The sequence below is a fragment of the Meleagris gallopavo genome, chromosome 1, assembly GCF_905368555.1.
Source record: "Meleagris gallopavo chromosome 1, MGAL_WU_HG_1.1, whole genome shotgun sequence".
In the NCBI taxonomy this organism is placed as follows: domain Eukaryota; kingdom Metazoa; phylum Chordata; class Aves; order Galliformes; family Phasianidae; genus Meleagris; species Meleagris gallopavo.
In genome coordinates this window covers 171,646,754-171,663,800 of record NC_139404.1, presented here as the reverse complement: position 1 = coordinate 171,663,800, position 17,047 = coordinate 171,646,754, and the positions used below count along the sequence as shown (strand labels likewise).

The 17,047-nt window shown below is 41.2% G+C and overlaps 1 protein-coding gene across 1 annotated transcript in view; it reads right to left on the bottom strand.

The window, feature by feature from the left end:
* Positions 1–16,805, bottom strand: part of STARD13 (StAR related lipid transfer domain containing 13) — a 297,319-nt gene extending 280,514 nt beyond the window's left edge. Inside the window, exon 1 of the mRNA XM_085216035.1 lies at positions 16,664–16,805. The gene's annotated coding sequence lies outside the window, so the exon portion shown is untranslated. The remainder of the gene's footprint in view (positions 1–16,663) is intronic.
* Positions 16,806–17,047: the final 242 nt, after the last annotated feature.

Here is a 17,047-nt window from a genome sequence, read left to right as displayed (position 1 = left end):
AGTGACTTAAAACATTCTATTGACAGAAAAATCAGTATCAGAAATACTGCTGGGAATTCCCTTCTCAGCAAGCACTGCTAATAGGAATACCTGAAATACGCGGCAATATCATGAAAATAGGAAGGGAAAAGAAAGAAGGATGGAGATGTTAAAAAGGCAATGCAACATGGAAAACACTCAGTGATTGTAGTTTTCCACTATAAATTAAAACTAAAGGCTTATGCTGCTAATAAATATCAAATCATAAGCTAGTTTCAAGGAACCAGAGAAAGAAATAGCCATTACTTTTGTTAGAAAATGGCAGAAAAATTCATATGAATGAATTGATGTATGACATAGGGACTTCAGGGAGATTTCGGAATTACACAGCAGCAGATATCCTACAGGGGATGAGAAACCAGCTGTTAGTGGACCACTCTTACAGAAGAAAGGACTTGATGCAGACATGCTGTGATGTTATTTGTGTCCATGTAAAAGAATGAAGAAGTATAAAATCTTTTAAACACAAAACCAAAAAAATGGGGAAAGTCTCCATTCCTCGTGGCATTATACAGTAACAGTACGATGCAAAAATAATCAGCACAGGCTGAACTGTGTTATGAAGAGAGAGGAAGCAGACACAGCTACTGGAGCAGGGAAGTCTGTCTGGACCCTGACTCCAAGTAGAAGTGAGGAATTACTAAGTTTTGAAAACCTCCCTGCATGTATTCGTGATTCTGAGGAGGCAGAAAATACCTGCCCAGCCCTACCTGCCACAATTGCAGTGCTAACATTAAGCGAATGGAGGATATGTTGCTTTTACGTAAAGTAAGTATTTTCTGTCACAAAAACGCCAAAAGAAAGCTGAGAAGTTGCAAGACAGCCTGAATATTCACCTGGAAATAAAAGGTGTGTCATTTCCTGGTGAATTCTTCAGTACTGAGGCTTGGTGAGGGGCAGACTTGCACCCTGTGTAGTCCAGAGAGTGGTCTAGCTTAATGCTTCCATGTTTCTTAGATACAACTTGCATTTTGCAGGTTCCTCAAGATCAGCATCTTCTGTTTCTTTTCTCAGACCCTGGAGTCCTGCAAGCACTGTAAAAGCCACTGTAAGATGTCACTGCTCTCTCAGGCCCCTCGCTTTACCACCTCCATGTCACCCTCCTACCATCTCTGTGCCTGCCTGCTCTTGGTTGTTTTACTCAGGATTAATAGCTCTCTGAGTATTTTTATTTCTAAATGTCACAACCAAGTATTTCCGTAGGTGGAGTCTGGCTCTTTCCTCTTAAAAAAAAATCTTTGGGCCAAGTCTGGATCTCATTTTTCTTTCTTATGTAGCATTTTGCACTTCAGAATGGTTAGCTTGCAAAATTTTCAGTGCCACGTTCAATGTATAATTTGTGTTAACACAGGACTGATCCCATTCCACGAAGCCAGCTTTTAGGCTAAGCTCAGCTCAACGACAGTTTAAAAGGGAGGGAAATACTGCCCTAATTGCTGCAAAGGAAAACCAAGGGTATTGTTTAGCCATAGTCAGAAAGGAGCTCTAAGCCCCATAAATGAGGTTAGGATGCAGCTAATCCATGGTATGCCTCTGTGCTTTTGGTTTAGTATATTTTTGGTCTTGCTGTATCACCAAAGATAACTTGTTTACATGTATGACAGCAGTTGTTTTCTATTTCCTGTTGTATTTTGCTCTGAAATGGAATGAAGTAATGAGCTCTCAGTTTAGAGGCGATAGCCAACAATTCTGCTGTCAGCAATAGCTGTCAGGTCTATAGTGCAAAATGATGGAAGGAAGGAGTACAATTTTCAAAGAGCAGTAGAATCAGTGACCCGCATAGGCAGCAGTGTCATTGCAGAGCCCATGCCTGAATTTAGAGGCTTTTCAGGTCTGGGCAGAGGCATAATGAAGGTGGAACCCACCATTCCTACACAGTCCCAGGTGAGGAGGATGTGGATGAGCAGGAGATGGTGGAAGCTGGTGTGGGCACAGTCAGGTTGAAGCTAAGGAAAACACATTGTGCTGCTGCTGTTTCCTGCCCTGGTACTATCATTGGGTTGCTGTAGGGAATACATTTCACATCTCTGTCTTTCTGTTCCTCCTCCCACCTTTTGTTTGTGATCTTTTCACTGTCTCTCACTACATATTTATACAGTGACTAGTACGATGAGGCCCTGATCTTGCTTGAGGCCTCTAAGCATGACTGTAACACAAATGATAAATGATCATCATAAAACAGGACAGCACAGATCCATAACTTCAGTCATAACTCATAGCTGGATTGTCACTGTCACACAGACACTTGGCAAGGTCAGGGAGACCATGAAGAGCCAGAAGTGAATCCACACAGAAAAGAGGGGATGGTGAATGTCTTAGGAATATTTTTAATATCTGTAACTGTTACACCTGTGTCAGTTCACCGCTTGTTTCCATTACTGTTGCCGCTTCTTGACAGCAGTGTTGTGGCTGTGAAAGGAATTGAGCTATGTAGCACAGCAGAAGATGACTGTGATCACTAGAATGCAGCCCGCAAGAAAATGTACACGGATGGTGGGCAGGTGCTTCCCATCCCTGCCTTTTGTACTCCACTGTCCCACAAGCTTTATGGATTGCACCCATACAGAAAATGCCTGCAGCTGAAAAAGGAACTTCAGCAACACTTTTTTTTTTTTCCCTTTCATTACTTACAAAGGCCTACAGACTCCTATTTTCATATCTTCTCTGTCTCTTCTCCCCCCTGTGTCTCATGGAAGAAAGCTGTGTGGGTATCTCATGCAGTGGATTTCAGTAGCTCTGTAGAGTTTATCCCTCCTGTGAGTCAGCTCTGATATACACAAGGCAAAGCTGGCCAGGCTTAATTCCCTGACGGATCAGTTGTTGCTCAAATCAGCACCAGTCAACAACATGCTTTGCAAAAGCTGTCATCACACTCTAGGGTTACGCATTTTTTCAGTGTCCCCTAACCTGTAGAGGCAAGGAGTTCAGGAGACCTGGTGCATAACAGGAAAGAGTTTGTTAGAGGAATGTAAGGAGTGACGGTACAAAACCCAGTAGTTATATCCATTCAAAGCAAGTCAAGTAAGCATACAAATATCTAAATCATTACATCTGGCAAGATGCCATGCTGTGTTTTCAGCCAAAGTGTGATGCTTTCAGAAAACTGAGCTTCAGTGAGCTGAATACCAGATGAAATAAAAGTACTCAGGAAGGCTGAAGATAGGGTGCGCCTGTATTTAATGGAAAAATATTTTGATCTCAATGAACTGAAGGTTTTACACTATTCCTCTCTATAGCTTCATGTCTTCCAGAAAACAATGACCAATCTTCTTCCTGAGATTAGAAGTGTTAAAATATTTTTTTAATGTTTTGAAGAAACTTAGTCTTTAAAGTCTTCCTGGGCAGGTCTCTGAAGGCTAGCCTATCTGTCATCTGGGTTTGATGGCTTACACGACTGGGAATACCATCCTATTTCCAGTTCTTACTTTCTTGACAGGAGCTTCTTTAGCTACTTTCATTTTTCAGATTACTTTATTTGTTAGGCAGACAAATACAAAAAGAAGCACAGTTTTCAGGATTTGTCTTCCTTCTAAAGATTTTGAATTTGCTATTGAATACTCTAAACGAAAACAGGCTATTATTCAACTGTATTGCCAGAATCATATATGTTATTGAAAAAGAGAAATCAGTCCCAGATTCAGACTCTGGTGTATCAGTGATATCAGAATGCCTTCTTTTTCTCTCACTTGGTAGAGTAAATCTCCATAACTAGGATGAGAACTGGGGCAAATGTCTTTGATTGGCAGAGCTGACAGCATAAATCAGATGAACACAGAGAACTGAAACAAGGGAGCAGGAAGCAGAAAAGCAAGAAGGGATGAGAAGTAACATCAAATAACGGAGATATGAAACAGATGTTTCTGAACCTGGATGACGATATACTTTGGGATAAATGAAACAATCAACAATGCAAGTGACAGTCTTCCATGGATTGCTACCTGTGCTTGAAAGAAGAAATTAAACACAGAGAACATGTCACAATTGATATGATAACACATGCATTAGGCACGGGAAGAGAAAGGTCGGTACAGAAATAGACCTGGAGGATGAAAAAGACAAAAAATACTTGAGCAAGTGGTAGGCAGAAGAGAAATGAGAAGTTTTGAGAATGTGCAGTAACCAGACTTGGAAAAACCAGACACTTCCTTGAAGGCAATATGCAGATTTGTCTTCCTAAAGAAAGTAATTCAAATAATTTGGACTGCTCAACAATACTATGTAGGTGGAATACCAATATGCTTACAATTAGGTGTAATGTCACTAAAACATTGCTTAGACATATTTGTCATTTTACAGTTTCTGTAACAATGCAGCAGCCCAGGAGGGAACAGCAGAAGGGACGTCTCTCTAGACTGATAATGCTTATGCCTTGCTTTATGAAGGCCAGATCCTGGTAACGTTAAGCCATCAACACTCTTGGCATTCCATCCTCACTGCAATATTCGGCACCCTTTGAACAACTTCGCTTAAATTGATACAAAGCAAAGCTCTCTGCACCTTGGTTTCTAAAGGTCAGCTGGTTGGCTTTCTCATCTTCCCCACAGATCTGTCCTTCAGCTCAGGATCATCTGACACTGGGTAGGTGAAAGTGGACTTTTGCTTATACTTTCTTTCTACTTTCTAGTTCTTCCACATGTTGTCATCTCATATCCTCAACCTTCAATGAAGGCAGTGTGGGGCTTTTAAGTCATCTGACCAGCAGGGCATTCACTGTACTGCAGGGAAAAGTGCTCCTAACATTGGCAATTTTCCCTAATGGTAGGACCAGAGTCTATTTGCACTCATTACCATCATCTCAAGGAAGGCTGGAAGATATTTGCTGAACCAGCGTAACAGTCCTGACCTCCATTTGCCCTTTGCCTTTTTAGCTGTAGAGACCCACCCTAATCTCTCATTAACAACATAAATTTAAAAACACCTTTTTGTTTTCCCATCTCCAGCCAGCTGCAGAACCTTCCCCATCACCTATAAGACAAAACTCTTCTCTCTGGAGTCTGAATAGTTGGGAAAGTCACTGAGCATTCTTGGTTTGTGCTCTGAAAAGTGCAGCAGTTTTCCTTGTCCTGTCTGCCTCTTGGCCAGCTTAATCTGGAATCATCAACGGTGAGAGATGATACAGGCTGAACTCATAACAAAGGAATGCTGTGGAGAGAGCAGCAGTGGCAGGAGAACAAACTAGATACTAAGTTATTTCGCTTCACAGCTACATAATTTGCTATTTAAATGAAGACGAGCATTGATTACTCTCCCAATTCTAAATCAGTGTTCTTGTTTCTTCATTGCACTGGCCTATGAGGCTTGAGCTTCTTAGAAGTCATTCCTTGGCTTCTGAGCTGAAAGTCCTCAAGTTCTCAGTCAGAAAAGCACAGTTAAGAAGAACTCGCCTTTTTCGCTAATTTGGCCAGAGATACCTCACATGCAGAAAAGATTTGGGATTTACTTATGGGTGTAGCCATACCGGGATAAATGGACACATGGTCTTTTAATATTTTTGTATGCTTCCTAGGCCCTGCCAAATTTCTGGGGACTCTCCTGCTGCAGTTTTGTCCCTACAGTGTCTCCCACGCATGTCAGTAGTAGCCAGAGAAAAGACATGGAGCTGTCCAGACCATGGAGAATATGTTTTCCTGGCTCATAGTCACATTCCTGAGGTTCCATCCAGCAGGCAACTTTATGGAGAAATGGGAAGAAGAACAAGGAATAAAACAGTCCCATTTACATAACACTGACCTATTGCATCTTTTTTTTTTTTTTTTTTTTGAAATTTGGAAGTTCATCATCAGATAAGATTGCTGGCCGGATCACATGCCAGTGCCTGCTGCTGCAGTGCCAGGTCAGGGCAGAGTTTCCATTAGTCACCACACACACCAGTACACAACCTTAAAAACACAACTTCTAAAATATTTTGGAGTAACACAGATTGCTGACATAGACTTTGGAGTAATCTAAGTCTCAGATGAGGATGAAAACTGTGAAGACAGCTTGACAGAAAGATATAATTTGGCCTTATTTGCTATCTGGGGATTGATAGAATGAAGAAAGGTTTCAGTGACTAATTTCTGCAGGGTCTGAAATATAACAGGTTATTAGACACATAGCCAAACAGCTGCAGAATCTGACACAGACATTGTTCTCCTGGAGCATTTGGTAATAGACTATTTCAGATGATTAAATAACTAATGAAGTCAAAATCTTTACTAAGTAGATGTATACCAGCAATATTGCAAGGGTAATTGTAGATTTCTATCAAAGAATTTTTGACTCAAAATATTTATTTCCAGACTGAAGCTAATGGGCTGGTCTCAGTTAAAGAGAAAACACTTAACGTATTTTTAAAAGGTTTCCAATTTGCTCTACTGTAGTAGTTTTCAATTACAACTGGTTTCAAGGTGTTTGTTTTCAGAATGAATATTCAGTTTTTTCAAGGTAAATTCTCACCAGCTGCTGCATGAAACTATTTCTTCCATTAATCATGAAGCTACTGCTTTTTTTGGCAGCATGGGGATCTGCATTTCTACCCTGTTGAGACTGTATCTTGCTCCTTCATGGGCATAAGCCAGCTGTGATATCTGTATTTCTCTGAAGTTGCCAAGCAGTAATAAAGGGGCAAAGGGACACTTCAGAAAACACTGCAGAAGAGTCCTGAATGAATAAAATTATTCATTTGCCTCTTTATCGCTATTTCAGTCTGTATTTTCTTCTGCTAATCTTTTAAATCCTTTTCCTATGAGGGTCAATATCCACAAGGCATAGGGAATAATCAGGGAAGATTAGACATCTGTGTGTGGTTGCAGGGCCACAGTCAATCATGATCATGGATGGAGACACAGTGAGATAGCTCCATGACTGAAAAGCTGTCATGGATGGCTATGTACTTTTTAAGAAAGAATAATGGAAGGTAAGGGAGTCCAAGAAAGTTGGTTGACATTCAAGAGCCACTTTCAAGCTCAAGATCAGTACAGCCCTAATACTAAGAAATCAGGGAAAGGTGGTGGGAAATCCAAATGGATGAGCAAGGAAAAACTCAAATGGAAGAAGAAAGTCTATGGAATGTGGAAAAGGGGTCTGACCACTTGGGAAGAATATAGGAACACTATGTCAGGGCATGCAGGGATGCCACAAGGAAAGCTAAGGCCCACTTGGAATTAGATCTGGAGAAGGAGATATAAGAGTAGAGTTAGTACTGGTTTTGTTCAACATCTTCATCAGTGACCTGAATGAAGGGATAGCACGCACAATCATCAAGCTCGCTGATGATACGAAGCTGGGAGGAGTGGCTGACACACCAGAAAGCCATGCTGCCATTCAGTGATACCTGGACAGGCTGGAGAGCTGAGTGGAGAGGAACCTGGTGAGGTTCAACAAGGGCAAGTGTAGAGACCTAAATTTGGGGAGCAAAAACTGCATGCATCAGCAAAGGTTAGGGTCTGACCTGCTGTAAATGAGCTCTGAAGAGAAGGACCTGGTGGTCCTGGTGGACAATAAGTTGGCCATGAGCCAGCAGTGTGACCTGGTGGACAAGAAGACCAGTGGGATCCTAAAGTACATTAAAATGAACACGGTCAGCAGGTCGAAGAAGGTGATCCTCCCCCTCTACTCTGCCATGGTGAAGCTGCATATAGAATACTGTGCATCCAGTTCTGGGCTCCCCAATTTGAAAAAGACAGGGATCTCCTAGAAGGAGTACAGTGGAGGGTCACAAAGATGATAGAGGGTCTGGAGCATCTCTTATATGAGGAAAGGCTGAGAGACCTGTTCTTCAGCCTGGAGAAGACTGAGGGAGGATCTTATCAATGTTTATAAATATCTAATGGGCGGGAGTTAAGAGGATGAGATCAGGTTCATTTCAGTGGTGCCCAGAGACAGAACAAGATGCGATGGGCACAAATTGGAACACAGGGAATTCCATCTGAACAGGAGGAAAAAAATATTTACATTGAGGGTTACAGAGCACTGGAACAAGCTGCCTGGAGAGGTAGTGGAGTGTCTTTGAAAATATTCAAAATCTGTCTGGATGTTTTCCTGTGCAACCTACTGCAGTCAACTTCCTTTAGCAGGGAGTTGGACTAGATGATCTCCTGAGGTTCCTTCCAACCTCTACAATTCTGTGATTAGAAAAACAGCTGTGTTTTTTTGAACAGCTTGTATACAAGCTATGTTAACTAATTTACAACACTGCAACAAAATAGTTCTTTACAAGATTAAATTATCCCCTTATCACAGAGGAGCCTGCAGCAGAGCTGATATGTACACTGAAGCTAGTTTGCCTCTACTTATGATTACTTTTGCCTCATTTACAGAAATGTAATAGATGCTCATTCCCATTCAGTTGAGTCAACAAACATCGTATAGCAGTGCCCATGTCTGCTTTGCTGTAGATTTCTTGATGCCATCTCACATCTGTTTTACCTACACCATCTCCTGCCTGAAATAAACTTTCTTCTCTTTTAAGCTCCCCCTTGAGGACTTATTGCTATTGCAAATTAGAGGGCCATGACTCAGCTGTAGAGTAATAAAAGGTATTCTAAATATATACAAAGAAAATATGCTATTTTATTTCTCTCTGTTTGGATGGTGTTGCATTTTTCAAGCAAAGCATTTCTGAGAAGCAGAAGGTTGCTGGGCATAGGGATACTGCACCTGGGCTGAAGGACAATGGCTGAAGTCTGGAATGTTTCTATAGCAAATCTGGCTGCCACCTATGGCTCTGGTGTCATCTTATGCAAGGCACAGGACAAACCTTGGGCACCCTGCCTATAAATCCTTCCTGCCCTCCTTGTACGTGATGTCAGAGTCCACCTGGCAGGAGCAGCCCAGCAATGCTGTGAAAGGTGCTGCAGCCAGACCTGGCTCCTTTCTCATCCATTTCAGCCTCTCAATAACTCACAAGAGTCATCCTGAGCCCACAAGCTTCAGTTGCAGCATAGGTATGCAGAGGGTTTGAGGGAGGCTGGGCTTTAACTCATACCTACCTAACTGAAATGCAAGGTGGGGATGGCTGTCACTGTAGTTGTCTCTGGCAGTGTTCAAGGCCAGGCTGGATGGGGCCTGGGGCAGCCTGGTCTAGTATTAAATGTGGAGGTCGGTGGCTGTGCCTGCAGTGGGGGGTTTGAGCTTCATGATCCTTGAGGTCCCTTCCAAGCCACTCTGATTCTCTGATTCTATGATTCTATGAGCAGATTAACCTGCTCTGACATTGCTAAGAAATGCCCTCAGCAATTCAGTGTCCACAGATAAAATCCCCTAGCAAAGCCTATGTAAGGAAGAGTTGCCAGAGCTGGAGCTCCAGCCTTCCAGGAAGATCAAACCATGGTTCATACAACGGCAGCTGGTGCTCTGTATCACATCACTTGGATGTAAAAATAGTCACGCCTAAGAGCAAGACTATCCCTCATTCTCAGGAAGATCAGTCTCACGAGCTTTCTGTAAATGATTATAAGTGAGATTACTGAACTGTAAGACAGTGATGTTGCACAGTGAACATAAGGATGGAGCACATCAAGCATGAATGAAAGCTGCAGAGCTTACAGCACACCTGTACAAGCACACTCCTTCAGCACACATGATCTCGCAGGATTTGGAGGCTGCTGCAATACATATTAAACCACTAATTATTTGCTTTTAGATTGCCTGTGGTTGCCAGGTAGGCTTAGAGTTAGTTCCAAGCCAGAAATTTTTATAAAAATCTAAATTTATATGATAGAGCTCATGGAACATTTAATCCAGTTTTTTTTTTTTCTTTTTTTTCTTTTCTTTTTTTTTCTTTTTTTGTTTTTAGTATATCACCAGCTATGAAACGAGATCCTAGCTGCTAAATATTTGCTTAGTTTTTCCAGATGCTTACACTTCATCTTGTGGTTGGTTCTAGGGTTTTGATTTGTTTCCATTTCTGGTGAAGTCTGAGTGCAGTAAAGGATAATTTAACCTCTATTTACTGCACAGACCATCAGCTAGTTACATCTTTCGTTTCTACTATCAATGTCAATAAGAAATTGGTGACAAAAATTACTATTGTGTTTGTAACCGCAGTGTTATTTATAAACAGCTAGATGCAGAAAAAATGCAATTTAAATTTCATTGTGAGCAATGTTCAGGCCTAGAGCTCCCTAATGCACAATTCATAGCTACTTAAATTGTAGTCATTACTCTTATACTGCAATACTGTTTGTCATGATAAAGGGAAATTACTTTTCTGCCAATTACTCTAGTAAGATTAGTTAATTTACATTTGTAAAGGGTATGGAGCAGCATCACAATTCCATGGAGATACTTCTCAGAAGCATTTGGCCATTCAGCATTTCGGGGAAAATGTAAACACAACTCAACTTCAAAATTAAAACAAAAAAAAGAAAGATGGCATGTACATCCAAAAGGCTGTAAACCCCAATGAAGAGCAGCAATGAAGAGTAAATATATCAGTTACAGACTGCCAACTTCAATGTTGCAGAAAATTGTACTGAGGACCTGGAAGAAGGAAAGCTGCTCTATCCCTTCAGTACTGGGCAGCCATGCTGGCAGCTTCTGAAATCACTGTTTCTGACTATGTGAGTTGTGAATGCAAATAATCTATAGAAAACATTCTACAAGTTGGGATCCCATTTTATCCCTTCTTTTAACATCCAGATGTTTATTCAATCAATGTTGGGATGTAGAAGCAGCAAGAACCAAAAACATGCTATCTTTATGTATTTACTTAAAATTTCTGGGTGAGTTTTAGCATGCCTGATTGGATACTCACCACCTGAGGCATCACAGGTCTCAGACTGAGCACTAAGAGTGGGCAGGGTTAAGACCTACCTCTGCCCTGCAGCAAGGCAGGCTTGCTTAAAGCACCTAAGAGCTGAGGTCACGTATTTTTGGGGAGTAGAGCAAGTCCAGCAGAGCACAAACACACTGTGTAGGTGTACTGCCACTGCCTGCGTGCAGCTGGCAGAATAGAGCTTAACCTCTAGCAATTAAAATAGTGAAACACCAACAGCACAGGCATCCCGAACACTGATACTTGTGTTCAGGCATGTCAGACTATGCTGATCTTTGATCATGGAATTGTTTGACTTGGAAGAGTCTGATGCTGATAATCCTGATCATAGAATCATAGAATGGCCTGGGTTGAAAATGACCACAACAGTCATCTGGTTTCAACCCCCTGCTATGTGCAGGGTCACCAACCACCAGACCAGGCTGCCCAGAGCCACATCCAGCCTGGCCTTGAATGCCTCCAGGGATGGGGCATCCACAACCTCCTTGGGCAAGCTGTTCCAGTGCGTCACCACCCTCTGAGTGATCATATACTGGCAGTTCTCATCTAGAACTCAGTCAAATTCCAGCAAACATAGTCACAGTCCTCCTTCCCACTAGCACTCTCTTGAAACAAGGAGGGACAGAATATCCTTATCTTTCCTCTCAAGCCAGAGCCATGGGCACTTGCTGTTGCTGTGCATCAGCACAGAATATCTAAAAGGCAGGAATTACACGTGGGGGAGTTCTCTAAAGAGTCTGCAAAATGTTTGAGTGTACCTTTGTTATAAGTTATCTCTGTTCCCAGTAGGTTTAGTGAATTTGCTCAAATCAGAAGTGAACTCCTTGCTCTAGCCATCCTTCATGTAGTGCTTAAAAACCATGAATGTTGATGTTTCCTTTAATTACTCTCTTTTAGTTGCCTGAATTTTCATTTGAGATGTATTTTCTTGGCTAAAATATAGACTAGAATTGCTGCCTTGCACAAAAGGTAAATCCCCATTTCTTTCTAGGAATCAGCATTTTAATCAAGTAGATCTCAGTTCTGCTGGTTAGGAACGATAGGTATGAAAATATTAAGGGAGGTGCAAAGACATAAGGATACGAAGGCATAAAGATATGAATTAAGATATAAAGATAGAGATTGGAATTTAAAGTTTCATCTTGAAATTATGACAGACAATCTAGGGAAAAAGTTTTCCCTAGGCCAAACTACAAAGTATTTGAGTCAGTCATGCTTGTTTGGTTACAGCTGAAATCTTTAAATGCCAGTTGTTTACAATTGTCTTAATTCTTCTGTTTGTATCACAGCAACTATATTCCAGAGAAAAGGCTCTTATCCCTTTGCTCGTAGTGAGACAGACATATCTTAAACTATATCAGCTGCTGTCCGTATATGATACACAAAGTGTTGAAAGAGGTAGGCAAGAAATGTCATTCAAAGTGCTGTAATTTCAGGACATAATGAAGTGGCACTCAAAGAGTTAGGTTTGAAACGATATTAAAAGAGGTGGTTATAAAAGTTTTAGGGTCAACTGTATTTAGGATCCATCTAATTTTCCTGGTTTCTTCCCATGGAGAGAGCTGATGCCTCATGCTGTGGGTTGCTCTGTGGTGCACCTTCCCCACACACCCCCCTTACAACGGTGTGACCTTTGGCACATGAATACTTTTTTTTTTTTCTTTTTTTTCTGAGAGTCCACAATCAGCAATTTAATTAAGGTAATTTAATTTGTCTTCAAAACAATGCATTATGCATTTATTAAGGTAACTTAATTTGTCTTCAAAACAGTATTATTCATTCTCCCTAAGGCACAAGCACATAGCACAGAAGGAAGAAAACAACATCAGAGGTACATGACTTTTACTCACACGCTCATCTTTTTGTCTGCCAGACTGTGTACTTTTCATTTTCAGCTTCAAGAAGCATTTGTGTAGCATTAGCAAAACTGTTTGTTCTGTGCTTTCCCTTGCCTTGTATCTCCCTTCCTTTCATACACAGCCTCTGGACTGCTTCTCTCAGGTGACTCAGAGGACCAAAATTCACAAAGATTTTATGATTTTGTAGCGTGATATTTCTCAGGCCTGGAAAAACAGTGATATTTACCAGTGTTGCAGCCAAGGTGTTATCTCTTATGTCCACAAACCTCTTTAAATTTGAGAACTTGGTATGTGCTAAGCGACTGCTTCTCTTCTGTTTGATCCCTTCCATAATCCTACTGACTCAACAACATGACAAGTATTCCCATCTCACAAATGTCTTTGTGGAATTCATTTTAAAACTAAAAATTTCAGGAAGACTTTTTTTTTTGTTTCCTTCTGAAACTGCTTATTCCAAAATAATAGCCCGTGATACCTTTTTCTCATCAGCACCAGATGCAACAGTATGATAAATCACTATAAAATATGAGGTTTTCTAAAAGTTGAAAGATCTGATAAGCAGCATGTATCATATGAATATCTTGTGTTACAGGTAAACTGTATACCCACACAGACAGACTTTAGTTATTTTGTACTAATAGAGTGCTGTTGCTGAGAGCGCACCCACACAGCACAAAAATATCTGAGTAATGATAAAAAGCACTTCAAAAGAAACCGCTTTAAGTACAGTTCAGCTGTGCCTTAGCTTCATATAATTCCCACTTCAGTGGTAGATACGAATGCACTTCATTCCAGGAACTTGTTATGCAGCAAAGAACATGCAGACCCTGCCTTTTGGCTTTGCTGTTTTTTCCTTGGTGATGCTGAATACTTAGAAACTGAAGTGGCCCTAGAAGTTCACATAGCAGATAGCATTTGTAATGAGCTCCTTAAAATATGAGCATCCCATGCGTGTCTCCCATTCAGAGTAACCAGGAAATCATCCTCACACCAGATCCTAAAGTCTTCCCCTGAAGATCCTTCCATGCTTTGGCAATTCCAACTAGCAGACATGAACTGCCATGGGCACACATTTCACAGAATTCAGTTTTTTAACTGCAGCTATAAAGATATAAAGCAGCGATGTCTGGCCAGGAGTATAAGTGTGAGGTGACTCTCCTAGATCAAACAAGGCCAAATTATTCCTTTGGGAAGAATTTGATGAGATGGGACTGCCTCTAGACAGCTGCATAAAACTCTGCCTCTCTTTAGGTAGCAACTTTGCCTAGCACCCAGAACAGGAAAATAAAAGCAGTCATAAGGAAGCCCCACCTATTGTACAAAACATTCCCATTAGTCTCTCCATGACAAAAAGCTGGGAGTTATTTTGCTGCGTAGGTGGTCATGGGAGCAGTGCAGTTATCATCACAATATAGGGAGGAAAAAGCTTTCCCTAGGAATTGGGAAGAAGCTTCTGGGACACTGCAGAATATCACAGAGAGCAGTAATTTCACAGCCAGAAATAAACCTTCCTGAAACAACATTACCAGCAAAGAACAGCACAAACCTAAAAGTCAGGGAGAAAAAAAACCTAAAATCTTTCTGAGCAGGAGAAAAGAAACAGAATAACACATACAATTTATAGCTTGACTCTCGTGTCAGAGGCTTAGCACCTTTCACACAACTGTGAGGATACATAACAAGTAAAGTTGGTGGGGCAGAACTGAGATCATGCTGTTTGATCTTTTCTTTTGGAAGAAGTTCCAGGTGAAAGAACAACTGGAAGCTGGCTGCACCATGGCAGTCCTTCTAGCAACATGCACAACTGCAGTATCTCTTTGTTTACCTCCTTGCTTTGCCTGGCACGGGTGCCAGCTGCATGCATGGAGCCACATTCCAACTCCAGTCACACTGGATTGAATCCAGGGTCATGTCATTGACTTCAGTCAGTTATTCTTTATTCACGCTTGCCTAGCTATGGATCTAGCCTGTTCTATCAAGGTAAAAGTATCTAACAGAGACTGTCAAATTAAGGAAACAAGAAGAACCAGGCTGTGTCATGTGAAGGGGAAACACTTTACATTATAATGTTTAAAGAGGACCTTTATTTAAAGAATTTTATCAGCATTTTAATGATGGGCCACTGGAAAGAATATCTGCATGTTGCATAGATTTATTTACTTTCACCCCCAATTTGTTATTTTGAGAAAATGGAAAGAAAATCGATGCAGGTTTGATTTTTAATATTATCAAAATAAAATTGTTACTAGTTTTTACAGAACACTAACTCATTATGCATTTATTAGTGGTTTGGATTAATGCTTCTTCCCTTTAGGATTTCCTGTTTTCAACTAAGAAGGCCTCTCTGACGGAGTACATGAGATTCATGATTTTCACTGTGGGTGTTTTTTTGTGTTAGAACCAAATTCTTCGGGAAAAACATTGTCTTTTGCTCTACTGGAAAAATCTAGGATGTTCCAGCTGTAGTGACCAACAAAAGGTAGAGGAAAGGGATGAAGACAAAGGAAATTTATCACTGTTATATTTCAAGTAAGTTCAGATTCACTCCAGCCATGGCTCAATACCATAAATCTGCCTTTTGAGATTCCAATGTTGTAACAAAAACTCTTCAACAAATGAAGTAAGAGTACTGAAATGGTAGAGAATTACTCTAGCAGTTCATTTGTTAAAGAAATACTGACATTCACTTTGTACTTGGCAATGGATTGAATTGCCTCTTTGCCAGCTGTATAAAGTTGGTACACGTCCCACGTTATGTGCTCTGACTAATTCTGCAGAAATGCAGTTGTATGCCCACACCTCATTTGGATGCTGTTTATGTTGCTGTGTGATCTGGAGGTGTCCAGATGCAGACTAATAGCAGTGGAAGCACAAGGGATGGGATTTCTGCCACACCTACTTAGCAGTAACACACCACTAATTTTTCTTTGGATTTTACCTGGGTCCACTAGAATACAAAGTATAAACTGATGGAACATATTTGCCAAGGCTCAGAAATGTTAAGTTGCTTGTTTTCTAAGCAAAAATCATACTGTATATGAGTGATGGAGTAGCTAGAGATAGCTGCGGGGCAATCTTGTCTGGCTTCAAAACAACTTTATTTAAAAGCATGTATCCCAGCTTTTACTAACATTCATGTGAATCCAGAAAAGGTCTTTGCACCTAAGATTGTGTATAAACAGCACAGGGTCATAGGGATTATTGGGCAGTTCCCACAGGAAACCGAAAATAACACAAATCTGGGGTCACAAACTGCCAACTCAGGTTTGGACTTTTGAACTGGGTATCAGCCCCTACAGCTTTCCCATGGAAAACTATTACACTATTCCTATTTAGCTCATGTGAAAAAGAACAGGTTATTAATGTTTTACCTACAAGAACGAGCCTCCTTGCACAAGTGCTACCTATCTCTTTGTTAAAATTATTTCTATAAATCTGCATCCCAGTGGACAATACTGTCTTAAACTAATTTCCCGCAATCATCATTAATTGGCCAGCTTGCTAACACCTGGTACCAGCAGCCTCCCACCTCACAAATGCAATGCCACACAATGGTAACAGCAGGTCTTCACCTAATCCCTCTCCATACACAACCAACCAGCAAGTGACACTCATGACAAAGACACACAGACAGACCAGCCTGACATTTGCTGATAATTCCCAGGAGATTCTCCATCAGCACAACCAGTCCTGCTCAAATACATTTCCCAGTGGCATGGATAATTTGAAACCACTTCCAGCTGGACTAATTGCATGCACTGAAAAGAGCATCTTCCTTCTCAGGACACGTTTATGAGTGCAGCCGCAAATGCAGTGAGCACTCCGTGAAGTTTCCCAAAGCAATCATTAGTTCATCTCAGGAGAATTCACAACAGTTCATTCCATAATGAAAAGTTATTGTGCAGATACATACACTTCATGCAAAGTTTCCACTTTAAAAAAAATTTTGTTTAAAACTGATGTTTAAATTCCACTCACAGTTTTGAAGTCTAAGCATAAAACTTACTTTGCAGTTGCAGTTCCAAGCCGCCTGGAAAAATAATGCAGTCCATCAGATAGTCTGGTTTTGTTTTCTTGCATGAAAATATCATCTGTCATAGGCACAGGAGCTGACTTCAAGGACCGGCCCCTTCTGCTGAGCACACCAATCGGGAGACCTTGGAAGCACATGTGGAAAAGCACAGCCCTGCACGCCTGTCACAGGCAGCATACGCTCTGTGTGACCGTGCTGCCGCAGGAACACTGGTGTCAGTGAAACACAGTGCTCCAGGGGCTGCCTGGCTCTGCAGCCCCCCGGGCAGATGGCAAAACAGTGGGCTGGAGGAGGGGGGATCCCTTCCCTGACAGAGGAAAGGCAGAGCTATTTGCTGACCATATCAGTGCTACTGCT